We start from the raw sequence: 16471 nt of genomic DNA, 5'->3' as shown, positions 1-16471 counted from the left end.
CATATGCAGGGCACACCGGATTATAAGGCGTATTTCTGCACATTGAGGTAGAGCAAAAAGGTCAACCTTTATTCCACTTAATTTGAATATCCATACATGATATATACTATCTTTGTAATACATGGCTGAATGCATGTCATGAAACTGTACCTATGGGATACACTAATGGAGTGGACATTTGGACAGTGTGTCCAAACATACACAGTGTAGTGTAGTGTACTTTTGGACAGACATGGAGTTCAAATTGTCTAACAATGGGATAAACAATGGGGCCCAATAATCATTGCATTATTCTGTCCACACTCAATTGGTGCATTTTAATTGTAGTTAAGTGCATGTGAGTGCTGTTAGATGTACATATCAGCAGTTTAGTGAGTGATGGCTCTCCCTTAAGGGAGGGACATACAAAAAGTCAATCTGCTTTTTTGCCTCCTTTCCTCCCTCTCTCCCTCCACAGTGCTTGGCTTGCTCTTAGGCCTGCCCGTAGTCGACAGATAATCTATTTGTGCTAATTTCATGTTTCTTCCTGTCCAGTCCCCCGTTGAATAAGTCATTGCACTTGTCTTCCCTCCTTAGTCCATCTTTTTCCCGCACACTCAATCTCTCACTCTCGGCCATAAGCATGTATTGACGTTGTGCCACGCTCTGCGTTTTAGACTATCGACAATCAGCAGTCTGTACTAGTCCTCATGTGGGAGAATGTCATGTTTTTTGGAAAGTCCAAATAACTGTTCCTGCTAATGTGGACCATCTGCTTACATCCAAACCGCATGCTATGCGGATATGTGCAGCTGCAGTCTGATGGTCTATATCTCTTTTTTCGTTCATCTTAAAAAAAAAAAGTATTGGGATAAATATAATCTTGTAAAAGTTTCAGCAATATACCGGTAATTAAAATGTAATTATGTTTGACATCATTGCCTAGTCGTGATTTTAGAAATGCCTTCACTTCTGTTTTCCTTAAATAAGTCAAAGCAAATGAGTCATTCGTCCATCCTCTTCAATTCTGCTTAACGTTTGTATCCATGTCATTTTTTTTTCTCTTTTTCTCTGTATTCTATCACCACCTACAAAATCTGTTGCGTCTGAATTGCACACAGCTCTCCTCTGCACCCACTCACCCTTGATTGTCTTTTCTCACTTCCTTGCTTAACCAAGCTCAAACGAGTTATTTTCTCAGCTGGATCAGAAATGCACTGATCATTGTCTTCTTACATGCTGCTAATTTATAGCTCTTTGTATTTGAATTGATTTTGAAATCAAATGAAATAATTGGAATGTATTGATGTTTTTGGATGGTTGTATATCTCAGGACTTTGACCAAACTAAAATAGACAAAAAAGTATGAATGTTTTCAGTTCATTCATTTTAAAAAAAACAACCAATACTGTAGCTTGTTTTGCATTTCTAGTCACAAATACAGTGGGCCCCCAGTTAACGAGATTAATCCGTTCCACAGTTGGGCGAATTTGCCGTATGGCGGGCAATCCAAACATATGTTAATTAGCTAATGGATATGCTAATTAGTTAAAGGATTTATTTATTTATTGAGTGATGCTTGTTATGGCCATATTCCCTAGTAAAGGTAGCCTAGGCTAGGCTAGCTTAGCTTTCTATGTATTTCTTGATTATCTCCAGCTTCGTTTCCATATAAATCACCTTCTTACTTCTCTCTTAAACATCACCAGCAATCTTGGGGCTGATGGCTAACCAATTCAAGTTTGAATTAAGCACTAAAATGCACAATAAATACGGTTTTGTAACTACTCACAATAGAGCAAAGCTTTACCATTCCGCCATTTTGAAACGAGTGAGGCTGACCAATAGCAGAGAGGTATCTTAGTGTTTTCGGGACACTGACCAATAGAAGACCAGTGTCTGAGGGAGTCGAGATGCCGACCAATAACAGGCCAGCATTGTAGTGACGCAGTGTTGCAGCAGAGGCAGTTTGATGCCAACAAAAAACAAGAGCAATTACCTAAAAACTACTCAAGAGGGAGGCAAATCAACAAACACAACCAACCTCACAGGTCATGACAGTTTTTGATGATAGTTGTAAAGCGGACTAAATGCCTTAAAGAAGGGATGAAAAAACTCAGTATTCCAGATTGTAATGTGAAAAAAGCGTAAGCCAGAAACACCATAACCAGGGTCCACTGTATTATATATTGATTGTGACAGGAAAGAGCTTGGCCCTTTCAAACAAGATGGTAAAACAACAACAACATTATTTTCTACCTCATGCATAAGGAGAACGGAGAAGGACTGCACGAGTACAATTCTTCTGCGCTCAGAAGCAACCTCTCTGAACTCTCTCTTTTTACTCGATTCAGAAGTCTCTTAATTATATGTAGCTTCCTTCTCTAGAAAAAAAAAACATGGCCTGAACCCAGTGTACTTGGTTTTCTATGTGTGTGTATGATTCGCACATGTTTGGCAAAGCATTCAAGACATTATGCAAGATATTTTGTAGATAACAAGTGAAGTGATATCTGTCTGCGGTTAAGCTTGAACAGGGCGGTCAGAGCTGCTCCACGGCGAAATTCGAGACAGCAACCTTCTCACAGCAACCTTCTCATAGCCAACATTGTTTCATTGCAAGTGGTGCATCCATTATCACGGTAAAGCTTTTCTTCATTGCAAGCACTTATATTGCATGTAGCAAATGTATCATCACTATTTTTACAATTATTCTGACACATGACAAAATTATTTTCTGTCAATCAAGATACACTTGTGAGGAGCTGAAATTGACAACCAATTTAAAAGTGCAATGTTAAAACAACATGGAAATCTTTTCTCTTTTACAAGTTGTCCTAGTAGAGAAAAATGCTGTTGCTTAAGGTGACTTCGAATTTGTTATTCAAGGGCAACTGTCAAGTCACTTTTCTGTCCCGCATGTTTAGTAGGAGAAAAAGCACAAGTGCCAAAGTGGACCTTTGTGTCACACGCTGTCGCCACATTATTTTCCAGGCACGGATTCTTTCTTTCCTTTAAAGCCCCTTCTATCTGCCTCTTCCTTGCTTACCATTTTCACATTCCAATAGCAGGATGAACAAGGAAGGATTTTTACCACTAAACCTCTGTTTGCTGAGTTGCCCATTTTCACATGCAATCCAGCTTAAAGCTATTGTACTGTATTTTTAATATTCAGAACCCAAACAATAGATGGTTTACCTCTAGCTGTTTCCTGTCTGTTTGAACGCTGCCACTAAAGCAGCATTAAGAGAAGTCCGGTAATGCACGGTTTACAATCTTTATTTTTGACTCTACAATTATTTTTCACAGTTGTGAAAGACTGAAACCAATGTTTCTTTTTCTTTGAAGCGGGTCACTCCCTATGGTGCTCCAGAGCTGCCGGCAGGCAAAGCACATTGGTGATGGAAGTGAAAACTACTCCGATTCAGCCATGTTGTTTAGAAAAAGATTTCATTCGGATCTTAACTTGACATCGAAAGAAGTCTACCAAAAATGGTAGACCCCTTCTTATAGAGAGCGTGCCCCTCATACTTGTTACCTATTCACGTGTATACTCACATTACTTCTCCCGTTGTTCCCTGAGAGACAGCGGGGTACCAAGGTTCACCTGAGCTCCCAGATGGCCATTCCACAGGGCAATAAAAAGACCCCCTTTTATGTGCTGATGACCCTTTGTTTCTCACCAAGGAAATCCACACAAGTTTGAAATTATACCTTGATGCCCACTGTCTATCTACCCTTTACCTCTCTCTTGGGTTACATACTACACATCTAATTTTCTCACAAGAGTTGTTCATGTTTGCATTCACTATTTTTGTAGTTTTCATGTTGTTTCCCCATGGCTCTTGTTTATGTGGTACTGTACTTGGATCCATTGTTTAGAAAGTAAAAATCCTGGAATTCTATGCAGTTTTATAGGTTCAGTTGCTTTATTATTTACACTTTTAGAATCATCATTACACAAAATGTATATGGGATTTTTTAAAAATATTCAGTTGTGTGGATATTTGCAACTGTTTGGACCCAAACAGATACAGAGCATGGGAGGACATTTTTAGTTAAGTTTTCAGGTGAAATGTGAAAGAATAGCATAGATTAGAATATTATAGGAGAGAATGAGATAGACTAGAACAGCAGCAATTTGGGAAGCTAAGATCCATGGCATCCGTGCATGCGGCCATCTTGAAAAAAGAAATAGGACAAAGAAAACTATTAAGAAAGATAAATTCATTCAAATAAACAGTCAAATGACAACAGAACTTTCTGGGCAAACACAAAAAGTACAATAGATGGAAAATGTGAATGTGAATTTTCTGTAGAAAATAAGGAGTACAACAACAAGTATGAGTTGAATGGCAGCCGAAGGACTTGTGTTGCCGAAGCTTACGAAGATACAACGCTCCTTCTTTTTCTCCCACGCTCTCTACGGCGGTTGTACAAACGGATGGCAAACGAGACGAGATCATCCAATGATCCAGTCTCATCGTTCTTTACCTTAGGCTTAAAATTAGTCCACGACACAAAGGGTCCTGACCTCCCATCCTCTCTCGACTTCCAGAATCAGCAACTTCCCGAAAAAGTCTGCAACAGATAACTTCTGTGCTCAGTACATTACTAGCCTTCTGACACTCAAATGGCCAGCCATAGGTTAGCTTAAAATGCTGTATCCCACATTCAATTCTGAGCACGTTACAGGCACTAAACAATATTTCCTGGCAAAAATCAACAAAAATGTATTTCCTCTATCAAAACAGGACCCCACTTATCTCAGTCGCAAAGCCACATCCTGCAAACTATGCTTGAATAGCACAGTGCTGCTACACCACAAGATCAAATCGAGTTCACTGAAAGATTGATGCACAAATAAATTTCATGTGATAAGGGTCGATGTCGCTGGCATTGAACTTGTAAAAGCCACACTAGCCATGCAGTCCCTCACTATTCATCGCGGACCGACAGTCCAGCTGCTTTAGAGATATACCAAGCAAAGCTACAAGTGACATGAAGATTTTATCAGTAGGGTAAATGACAGGATGCACGACACCTTAACAGATCTCTTTCCTGCTCTCAGGCGAGATTTAATTTATTTATTTTGTGCGTTTTTTATTTGGTCTTTAATCTCTATCTGATGTTGAATCTATTAAATTTTGGATTGCTGTAGTTGTGATGTATTCCCTTTTATGATATTTTTTGCAACTGAATGAAATGAGATGAAATACATTGGCGTAACAATACAAATATTTCATCACTTAAAATAATTTTTATGGAACTGTACTTTGCGTCGGCTTTTATATTTTGGTGACAGAAGACAGATTTTACATCATAACACCTTTTAGTGATGTACTGATCTCATTTTTCGCACTCAAGTCTGAGTCCAATTCATATATATATATATATATATATATATATATATATATATATATATATATATATATATATATATATATATATATATATATATATATATATATATATATATATATACGATTCAGACAGACTTCAGACTTGCTTGTAGACAGTGCGTTTTATTTCCAATAATAAATCATTTTCCATTGACAAGGACGCCAATGCTGAAAGTTACTTCCATCCAATTTGGCTCTTTTTCAGCCATTGTGAGTTAAAAAAACAAAAACAAAAAAAAAACTAGTATATTTGATTTTTCTGCTAAATGTCCGCATGTCGGGCTTTGCTTTATGCTACACATTTAGTGCAGATCAGCCAAGCAACACGCTTACCTTGGTTGAGCAACATGTTTTTTTTTTTTTAAATAACTTTATTCATCGACTTCCGACGTTAAACATGATTTGATCAACATAGCACTGCTTCCCTGCATTGAGCATCCAATCACGTCACGTTCAATGTGAGGCTTCTCGATTGGCTATTGCAACTGTCTATATATATATATATATATATATATATATATATATATATATATATATATATATATATATATATATATATATATATATATATATATATATATGGTTGTTGTTGTTTTTTTTTAGCAAAATCATGTAACATTTTAATTCACAGTTTTTCAGATGGCTGTGTTTCCAGCCATTTTGTGTTGTTACGTGGGACAAAACATCGTCCTTTTTTTCCACGATCTGAGTGAGTGACTGAGACTCAGTAGTGACAGATGTTCAAAATTGTATGACTTGGACTCAGACTTGGGGTGCAAAAACTGTGATAAGTACATCCATAATAACAATATGACGTAAAATATGTCCTTTTAGAGATCCCATTTATCTATTGCCAGAAACGTCAGGTCCTTCTTCTTTCTTGCCGTCGACAGACCACATTCAACATTCATGTGCTGACCCATTTCATTAATAGAGAGGTCTTTTTTCGGCATGTCTTGTCGCCGTCTTTGTGGGCTGCAGCCATCCTCATAATGGTCCCCGCTGTCAGGGTTTCATGACTAATCCCCTCATTGACCTCTCCTTCACTCACTGCATCCCCGCAACTCCTCCCGCTAGGACCCAACACCACCACCACACTAATGATTCAATAAATAGTGGAAGTACGTGGCAACACTCCCTCTGTAAATTACTTCAAGAAATAAGATCGCATTCAGAAATGCCCAAACGTAATGGTAAATTTGCTCATTTTTGTTTGTATTTATGACTTCCTGGTGTTAAGTCAGCAACCTTAAACAGCTTTGCCTCACTACCTTTTTTTTTCTTTCTCCTTTGTAGTTATGAATTTTGACGCCGCAAATCAAGTGTCGCATTACTCAGTCACTTACACGATTGGTTTGACAGTTTTTCCATTTGTTCCTCCATTTGTTTCCCACAGTATATGAATTTTGGAGATGTAATCATTGTAGGAAATATGTGGGTTGTTGCCAACAGAGTAATGACTGTTAAAAAATTTTGGTTGTTTGTTTATATTCAAGCATCAGTCGCAACCCAACATAAGTGACATAAATGATGGCGTAATAACAAAAGTACTATTGAGTCCTATAAAATACTATAGTTGTACTCCAATGCTAAGTTTTGCCTGCGTCCCTGTGACCTTAGGTGCATAATTTTTTGACGGGGGCACATACTTGTCAAATCAACTTGCGTCCATCGAACGGATCGTTTTTTGACATCAAAATATGAATCAATGTCCATCTACTCTTTTATTCAGCATAATTTGACCACTTATGAAAATTATTGACAACTTTATCCGCCATGTTTGTTTTGATCTCAACCAAAAAAAGATTTACCAACAAAGAACAGAGCTCTGTTTACATCGAATGCTGCTCACCTGTGAGGTAAAGACAATCCAGTAGAGAAAAACTTCATTGTTGTCATGACCATAACCAACAACAAGGCACATTTAAAATATTTTTTTATTCAAATATCAACTGTGAACCTTATAGTCATGGGTGTTTCATGTATGGTTTTCAGTTTGCTATTTTTAATGGTCTACCTTATGGTACTACAGTTTGAGATGGTAATATGGGTACTCCATTTGTCTACAAATAATGTCTTCAAATAATTATGTATTAGAAAAATTACAATATTAATAGGGTTTAATCCAAAATTAATCTTGAATGAAGTTTGACATATTGGTTGAGCTTATGTATTGCCTTTAATGTAGAGTAAATCAACTTATAGCTCTGTGTTTGACTTATTTGCCGTTCTGTTTGGTTTCATTTAATATGCAGTAATGTGCATGATAACCCAATGTGTTTTATCACCCAGTAAACCCTATAAAATAGTACACCTTATGCACCTCATGAACAAGTGTGTCTTGTAGCCTCTAAAATACAGTACTTTGTTTAGTTTTATTATTGTGCAGTGCTTTGTTTCAGCTGTATTTTTTAAGTGCTCTAAATACACTTTCTTTTGTTTGTTTTTTTTCACAATATTGTCACTCAGGTCTTAAAAGAAGCTAAATATAGTAACAATGTTGGTAGATTGGCACATAGAAGATGTGTAATTGCTTTTGCTGTTTTATACCGCCCACAGAAAAAAATAAAAATAAAATAAAAATACCTCATGGCAAGAGGCAGCGTAAAACCTAGAAAAATTACCTGTCTTTCCCTTTTTACATACAATCTATATATGGTAAAGGGCATTACAATAGATTAGCATAGAGAGTGTGAACAGTTCTGTGAATTAGAACACACTATATGCCATGTCTTCTTTTGTCTTTTTTTTTCATTTTAAAGTGAGGTAGGCACATTTATAACCAAAGATTGTAGGCTGCATCATCATGCTTTTTCTGTTTGCATAATTCATACAAATGTGTGCACACTCACACACGCACATGACAACAGAGTTGATGTGCTAACATCCTTATTTTCCCAAGCGAGATATTTGATTCTGATCTGGAGACGACACAGACTGATGAATAAAAACTGCTCGATAATGGAAGCATCGAGTCATGAAAAGCGATCCAGAGTTATCTTCTCGCACAAAGCCACTGAATGCAGACGCTTATTATGTACGGTCATCCAAATGCTGCATTAGCCTTCAAGCAGAGCGGCCGCAAACAAAAGAGGAAACGGACTAACAATTGGACAATGAAAAAGTGTTGAATTGGGTTTTCCAGACCTTTGCGGCTTAGCAAGCCGATGTAAGTTATTGAAGCAAGATGAGTCCCAATGGGCATATGGGCTGGATAAGGGCCAGTGTGGAGGTCAATATGTTTGTTTTAATAAGCGCAAAACAAGCTATAAGGGGAAACCACATCCTGTAGTCATTTGACACAGGTCAATTCATTGGTGAGGTTTTTTTTTTTCAATATTTCGATGGAGATTACACATTTTAGCGCATGAACAGAAACTACCTCATAATTCCGACTGGATGTGTTTTTTCATATATTCCCTGCAGTGAGCATGCAGTCATGTAACGTTCAAAGTGAGGCTTCTGGATTGGCTATTGCAACTGTCTATTAACTACAGTATATGGGCCTTTGCACACTGCACATGTGTCTTTGCACACTGAAAATCAAATTTAAAATGAAATTGACTTTATTATAGTTATTCTAAGTATTATAGTTTATTATATTTATGATAATGATGTTAGACCAGCAGAAAAGGCCTTGGTGGCCCTGACGGTCCACCACTTTATGTGTATATATATATATATATATATATATATATATATATATATATATATATATATATATATATATATATATATATATATATATATATATATATATATATATATATATATATATGTGACTGTGTTTGCAACAGTGCTTTTAAACAGCACTGCACGTTCTCAGAACAGAGTAACTGCAGTAACATATCTCACTGGAGATGACCCATTCAGTATTTATTGTTTAGTGTTTTCGTATTTTTTTTCCCGATATGAAACGAAAACTAAATTAATGGAGGATGCAGTCAGTACTTCTCCTCACAGCAAGATTAAAATAGGAGGAAAGACCAATAAAAGTGAATTGCGGCGCTTACGGGGCTGATAAGTACTCTTAACATGCTTCATTTCATTTGTTGAAGTGGGCTTTGCTTTTCTGTTTCAGTCGTAAATCTGTTTAGCTCGGCCTTGACCCTTAATTTATTGTTTCATTTCTGATCAGCGAGTTTATATTGTTCAGACATTTTTGGGAGTGTGAACGATAATAAGCGTAGCCTAAAAGAAAAAAAGCTAATCCTTTTGGCGCAGTACCGATATACACTATACATTATATGCTTTCTAATCTGAGTTTTCCATTCATTGTCGTTAAACACAGAACACAAACATATTTTCTTTTTCATCAGTTTAGAACCGGTACCGACTGGTCTATCAAGGCAAAAACAAGCTCCCATGGTACCTCACAGTGGGATTAAGAGAGGAGAGAGGTGTTAAGGGAGCGAAGAGTTCACCCCTCTGCTATCTGGGAAAGTGCCAACATTTTGTGCAATTACACCTGCTCTTTGGGCCCTGCGGCAGGTTCTGGTTATAAAGCCCCTGGTGGCTGTTGCCATGGGAAAAGTCTGGTCCAGACATCAGTATTAAATAACGGTAAAATGGTGGAGGCAAGCCATAGGATAATGGCTATACCCTTTAATTAGCTGTTTTTCATTACATTGAACTTCATTAATGGATTCCATTTCTTTCTATTAGTCAGAGGATACACAAATGTACAGTATTTATTAGAGCTGTAAAAGTGAATCGATTAATCCACAACTAATTGATAATCAAATTAATCGCACACCATTTGCTGTTATTTAACTTAAAATTGTCCAAAAGTTCTAATACCTGCCTCTAAGGAATGATTATTCTGTTTTCTGTAGTCTTTTATAGATGTAGGTGGATTATATTTTTCCTTTTTTTTTTTTTTTTTTTTACAGAAGATACTTGCAAAGATTTTACTTTAGTGTGGGAAAACCATGACCAAAATAGTAGATGAATGAGATTCAAAAATGTTGGTGAGTAAAATATGAATGCCTCTTGTGATTATGTTTGTTACATTTTTATTCAATAACAAATAAACACAAACACAAATTTGATATTAATTTTAATTAAATAGAGAAAAACATGTTTTGTACCTCATTTTAATGATATATAAACCTGATTAATCAATGCATTATTAGTTGACTAGTCATCTCTAAAAATAGAACATATACTAGTGACTGTAAGAGTCATTAAAGAAACAGCTTTTGTTATATTTTATTCATAAAAAAAAAGTGTGCTGTTTCCAGTTTAGCCTCGTCGTTGTTTACTACTCTTCTAATCACTAAGCAATACAAAACATCAATAACTGGTAAGTAAATTGGGGAAAAATCATTAATAGTAACAGGTTATTCGACTAATTGATATTATATTTTCTAGAATAATTTATTCTAGGAATATTTGATAGTGACATTATATAAGGTCTATTGAAGTATGAATATGGTTAAATTGACAGTACTCCATTTCCAGTACTCCATTTCCAGTTAATTTCCACAAAATATTTTAAGTTTCTAATATTTCCAAAAAAGACCATCTTAACTGTTGACCTTTTTCACACCTTTTTCAGAAATTTCTGAGAATTTTCACTTTTTGGCAACCTTTTATACAGTATTATATTGAATCACACACAAATCCTGAATCTCAGACAGAGATGAATATTTCTTAATATTTTTATATACAGTATAATGTGGAAGAATGTAGTTTAATGCCAACGTAAACAACAAATTCACTGAGTGATAACAAGCAGAATGTAATTTCTGTACATCCTTCCCTCATCGGAGCTTTCTTACTTTGCAGTGGATTCTCTTGCCACTTAATGCACAGCCAATATAGACGTGAACACAGAGCTGTATCAGTAAGACCAACACATTGATTATATTGAGCTTGTTTGACATGTGACAGGCATTAAACACTTCCTGACTGACTCCTGTTTGGGTTGCACGTCAAACTCGATACATTTGCAGAGGCTGCAGATTTGATTGATGAACAGTGCAGGTTGATCCCTGCAGGTAAGCGGCACATTTACCTTAATCTTGGATGCCTAAGGTAAATTTATGGGATAGTACTGAAAAAAAACCTATGGTTATGTTTTCGATTGCTGCTGGCTTTTATTTTGCTCAAAACCATCTTCAGTGTCTGTAAATGAGACAACCCCTCAGTGTGATGGCGTCCCGCATGTACTGGCTCAACCAGGAAGTACGGCAATTGAACTGACACGAAATACTGCATTTTGCACATATTTTTCCAGGGTCTTTTAATCGCAATTTTACCAAGATAATCATTAGAATTGTATTGATTATACTTGTATTTTTTTTTTTAATTATTAGGGTGAATTTCTTTGGTTTCCCAAAGGTTGATTTTAGAGGGGAACATATATTGAATATATCGGACTATCAGGACTGCTTGAAATTTGTTATCGTCAACAAACGATGGTGAGCCTTATTATCCGGTGTGCCACATATATGGATGTTGGTTTTTCAGTTTATCTGTAGATCACATTTCTTCATCTTATGGTTTTAAAATCCAGTAATTTACATTTGTCTACCATTGAGTACTTATTAGCAAAAATACAGTGTAATACAATTGTTTTGCCCATTGTGTCTTATAACTGGATGACACTACATTTTATAATCTGGTCTGCCTTATAGTCCAAAAAAATCGATATTGGTTGGACTGCTTTATTTACTTAAATGTGGAGTAATGTAACTAATCAGCAACCTGGTGTGCCTTAGAAATTGGGAAAAAACAAAATAAAAAAATGTTCATTGACACTGTGTTTTATAATATGGTGCGCCTTATAATCCAGTTTCCTTACAGTGGTATCCCATACTGTATATGGAAATCTCCAAGAACAAATTTGTTCACAGATATGCCCGCAGTTGATGTGAGCGTAGCATTAGCATTACAATGTGGTGTGGTCCTATAGTCTGAAAAATATGGTAATACACAGATTTTTACAGGATTTTACAGTAAATGTATCTTTTGAGCTACTTTTAGGTAGCTCAAGAAAAGTTAAAATCTTCAACAAAAATCTTTATCTGGCTTCGGTACTCATGTAAATATTCAAGTGACCAATATGCGACCCCGTCATCTCTTTTCAATGTACTGTATTTGTTACTGACATCAGCCAAACATCCAGCTCTGTAAGCTTCTTTGAGAATTTGTCGTGAATTCAACAGCCATCAGTGGTAAAAGACTGACTCTGCACCTGTATCATAAAAAAATAAATACAGGTATCAAAAATTCAACATTTCTAGTTGTGGTTTGATGGAGAACTGCACTGCATCCTAATAAGAAGTGTTAACCCTACATGAGGTATCATTTTGACCGCTGTTGGTTTCTTATTTAGCAGGGTTGTAAAAATTACACAACTACATGTTGATGCATATTTTAGTAGATGTTACACTAAATTGACATTGACAGCATTTGAGCTGCAGTGGATAATTAGACAGATGTAGGATTTATGCTAGCCTGACCAAGGTACCTTACGTTACTGGTGGGTTTATCATATTATACAATATGAAGTGGCAAAACCTGCTTTTCCATATCTTTGCACTACAATACATTTTCATATTTATGTCATTACTTTGCAAGAAACCTCTCCAGTGTGAAATGTTTATTCTCCTAATGAAAAATGCCCCGAAGGTGCTGTCTAAAAGCTTGTGTAAACAGTCTGTATTATTTCATGTTTACTACCTGTGTATATTATCACAGCACCTGTCAGATGTTTCATGTTTACTTATGTGTTTCCTCATGGCAGTAAATAGAAGTGGAGACTTAAGATAAAGAACCATGGGGAATTCTGCATGTCCTCCCCCACCACCGCACCAACACACATACCTTTTTTTTTTTTCCAATTGAATACTTGAAAAAGGTTTCGGGATGAAGAATATCATTACGGCAGGTTTGAGGACTTGGATTCACCCCTAAGGGGAAATGCCATTTCCCACAATACACTGCAGGCTGGTAGTAAGTGGTGAAGAAGGCAATTACCAGGTAACATGTGGAGCAGGACACAGGAAGCAGCTTCAAGCTATGCGTCACAGAGGGAAAAATGTTGTGTATCGTAAAAGCTGTGTGTGTGTGTGTGTGTGTGTGTGTGTGTGTGTGTGTGTGTGTGTGTGTGTTTGGGGAGATCAGCTGAGACAAAAATAGTGTTCTGTATATTTCCTTTGGTGGCGTGCAGTTATCTCTTCCGCTGTTGGCAAATCACGTGTGCACACACCTCAAGGTCATTCTACCTCAGCCTACCTTGCATGTTGTTGTCTTTTCATTTGAGGAAGAAAAGTACATCCTTATACTTTTTGGGGTAACTTATTTGTCACTAAAATGGTACCCTCAATGGTACTGCTTTTGTACCATTGGCAGTCAGCATTTTTGACCCTGAGGTAGACTAGAGTCCTGTAATTACACACATGGGACACAGAGTGTATGATGGGCCATCTTAGTCAGAAATAAACTTCAACTATATCATTCTTTCACATTCCTTTACCTTAAAAAAAGCTAAAAAATTATATTCAATGATAGGTTAGCTGTCATATCATTTACTCAATATGTTATTGTTGTCCAGCGATTAAAAAAAAAAAAAGTGAGATTAATTCAGACCTGTAATTAATGGATCTATTTATTACAATTAATCCTAACCCAGAGTTTTGTTTATTCCAGTTACATTGTGTTATTGTCTCAGATCAGAGGATTTATATACAACAAAATGTGACTTGAGATGCTGTTGTTAACATGTGATTTGAGAGTAGCCCTAAGTGCTGGTTGCAACCTTTAGTTTCGACCATCAGGTTGAATGGTGCTGTTTTCTCGTCAATTGTCAAATTCTTAGAAATTAGGCATTAATCCTGTCCATCTCTGACTCACTAATAGGTTGGGTGTTCTCAGGTTTAGTATAGCAAAATGTTTTGCTATGGCTCGCTACTTTAGCATCTTTGTTGCTATCATTAACTGTGGCTGCATTCACAACTGGGTGCTTTGCATTTACGTGGTAAGCTTAACTTGAGATGTTCCTGAGGTAAGCAACCGTCTTCTTAGAAAGAATGCGTACAACAAGGTTACCGAAATGTTCCGCCAGGGAGAGTTTTTAAGTTAAATATACCATTCATTGGACTGACAACCCTTAAGTGCGCTTTCATTTTCATGTCTTCCTTCTGTTCCTGAACTTGCCCTCCCATTCAAAATCGGGTTATGCTATGATTGCCCTTTGTTTTCCTATCCCCAACAATACAAGCACAAGAAGCCAGATGCATAGCCCAATTCAATTAGCATACAAAAAGCATAAAGTTAGAAATTCAAAATTAGATTCATGTACTTTAAAAATAATGTTTTCACTATGACTGTAAAAATAGATCACAATTTGTTAATCTGACAGCACTAAGCATACTTACCTAAATTGGAAAATAAAAAAAATCCACAGACTAGAAGAGTAGAGTTGCTCCAGGACAACCTCTGTCGATTAACATGACCTGCAGGACTGCAAATATAAAAAACACAATTTTTACCAAGCACGTTGGTATTGTCTATTGATTTTGTGACAGAAAATGAAATTGATTGTAACAGTTTTGCTATTAGGCTATCGATATGTTGTGTGGTCAGTTCAAATTCTATCAGTTTGATAATGAACATATGAATTTTTTCCAAGGTTTTTATTAATGGAAGTCATTGATTTGACTCCATTCTCACACAGATGTAATGGATTCTGTATTGATGAAAACATTCAGAAATTGATGATTAAATAGCAAGTGATTTGTACGTTCATACAGTTTGTGCACATGTTGTCACACATTCAATAGTTTGTTGACAAATATACTGTGTATATATATATATATATATATATATATATATATATATATATATATATATATATATATATATATATATATATATATATATATATATATCAATCATATCAATCAGAGACGCATGCAGCTCCTCCTACATTTTTTTACAAATGACTATGCAAAATGTAATTTAATTCATGAATAACCTCTATCCGATTTTAATAATAGATAATAGAAAAAAAACATAGGTGCAATGTATTTTAATCATGGAAATATTTATTTTAAATACTATTTTACATGTAGTAAGTCATCATACATTATGAAAAAAAAGATGAAATGCATGAGTAATCATAATCTGTTTGAGTGACTGCACATCACTAGATAGCTGTACATTTAGCGCTGTCTTTGACACCCTGTGAGCCAAACTCGCAGGCTGTATCATTATGCCGATGGCGCTATCATCTTCTTGCTCTGATTGAAATACCTGTGATGGTGAAATATGCAATATTTTTCTCAACTTTGGCTGAAATATTAAATGACATACTCTACTGGTTATACCACTTTTTTTTTATTGACCTGAAACTAGCTAATCCTACTTAAAAGACAGCCTGCTAATTCAGGCTAAGTACGTAGGAGACTGAATATCAAGAAGTGAGTGGTTTAAGATGTAGCTTTTCCTCCAACTGTCATTTCTATTCTGGCTTGAGGCTAAGCTTTGGTAAATAAGGGTGAGCTTGCTGTCACTGGTGGTTTTCACACTGACGTCTATGACCACTGCGGGGCTATCTGTGTCATCACCTTCATGAACATCTCCATCTGGCAGCCGAAGGAACATATACAGAGATGCCATTCACCTCAAAAGCTGAATGAAAGGGCACTTTGGAACAAGAGTTTGAATGTTGCCATCCAGTCCGCCTGAGGATTCTCCTCCAAAAATAAACAAAAACAGGCACGGTATTAATCTACAGTGAGTCATGCTGAGTAGAAGTCATGTGAAGTTGCAGCCAACATTGACTTTGGATGGTGAGTCATCGTTAACTTAGCAACGATAGGTTATCTTTGAAACTGAGCCTTCCTTCTGTTGAGCTTTTGCGTTTTTACATTCCGCGCTAATATCTCATTTTGAACCTAACCTGTGGATAATGGAGCTAAACTTTGCCCGGTAACATTTTTAACATTCTGATGTCAAGATTATCAAATACTTTTGGTGAGTACACAATATTGACAGCACCTTTGAGGCACCTTAAAACTGAATTGGAATGTCTTTGCAAATAAAATATATGTATATAAATATACAGCACTGGGGGTAAA

At 36.2% G+C, this 16471-nt stretch overlaps 1 protein-coding gene across 9 annotated transcripts in view; it reads left to right on the top strand.

The window, feature by feature from the left end:
* Positions 1–16471, top strand: part of ntng1a (netrin g1a) — a 177460-nt gene that overhangs the window by 120911 nt on the left and 40078 nt on the right. The window lies entirely within an intron of this gene.

The sequence above is a fragment of the Hippichthys cyanospilos genome, chromosome 19 (assembly GCF_059441005.1).
Source record: "Hippichthys cyanospilos isolate Australia breed blue-spotted pipefish chromosome 19, RoL_Hcya_1.0, whole genome shotgun sequence".
Taxonomy (NCBI): domain Eukaryota; kingdom Metazoa; phylum Chordata; class Actinopteri; order Syngnathiformes; family Syngnathidae; genus Hippichthys; species Hippichthys cyanospilos.
Note: the sequence above shows the minus strand (reverse complement) of the source record. Positions and strands in the feature narration are given on the sequence as shown.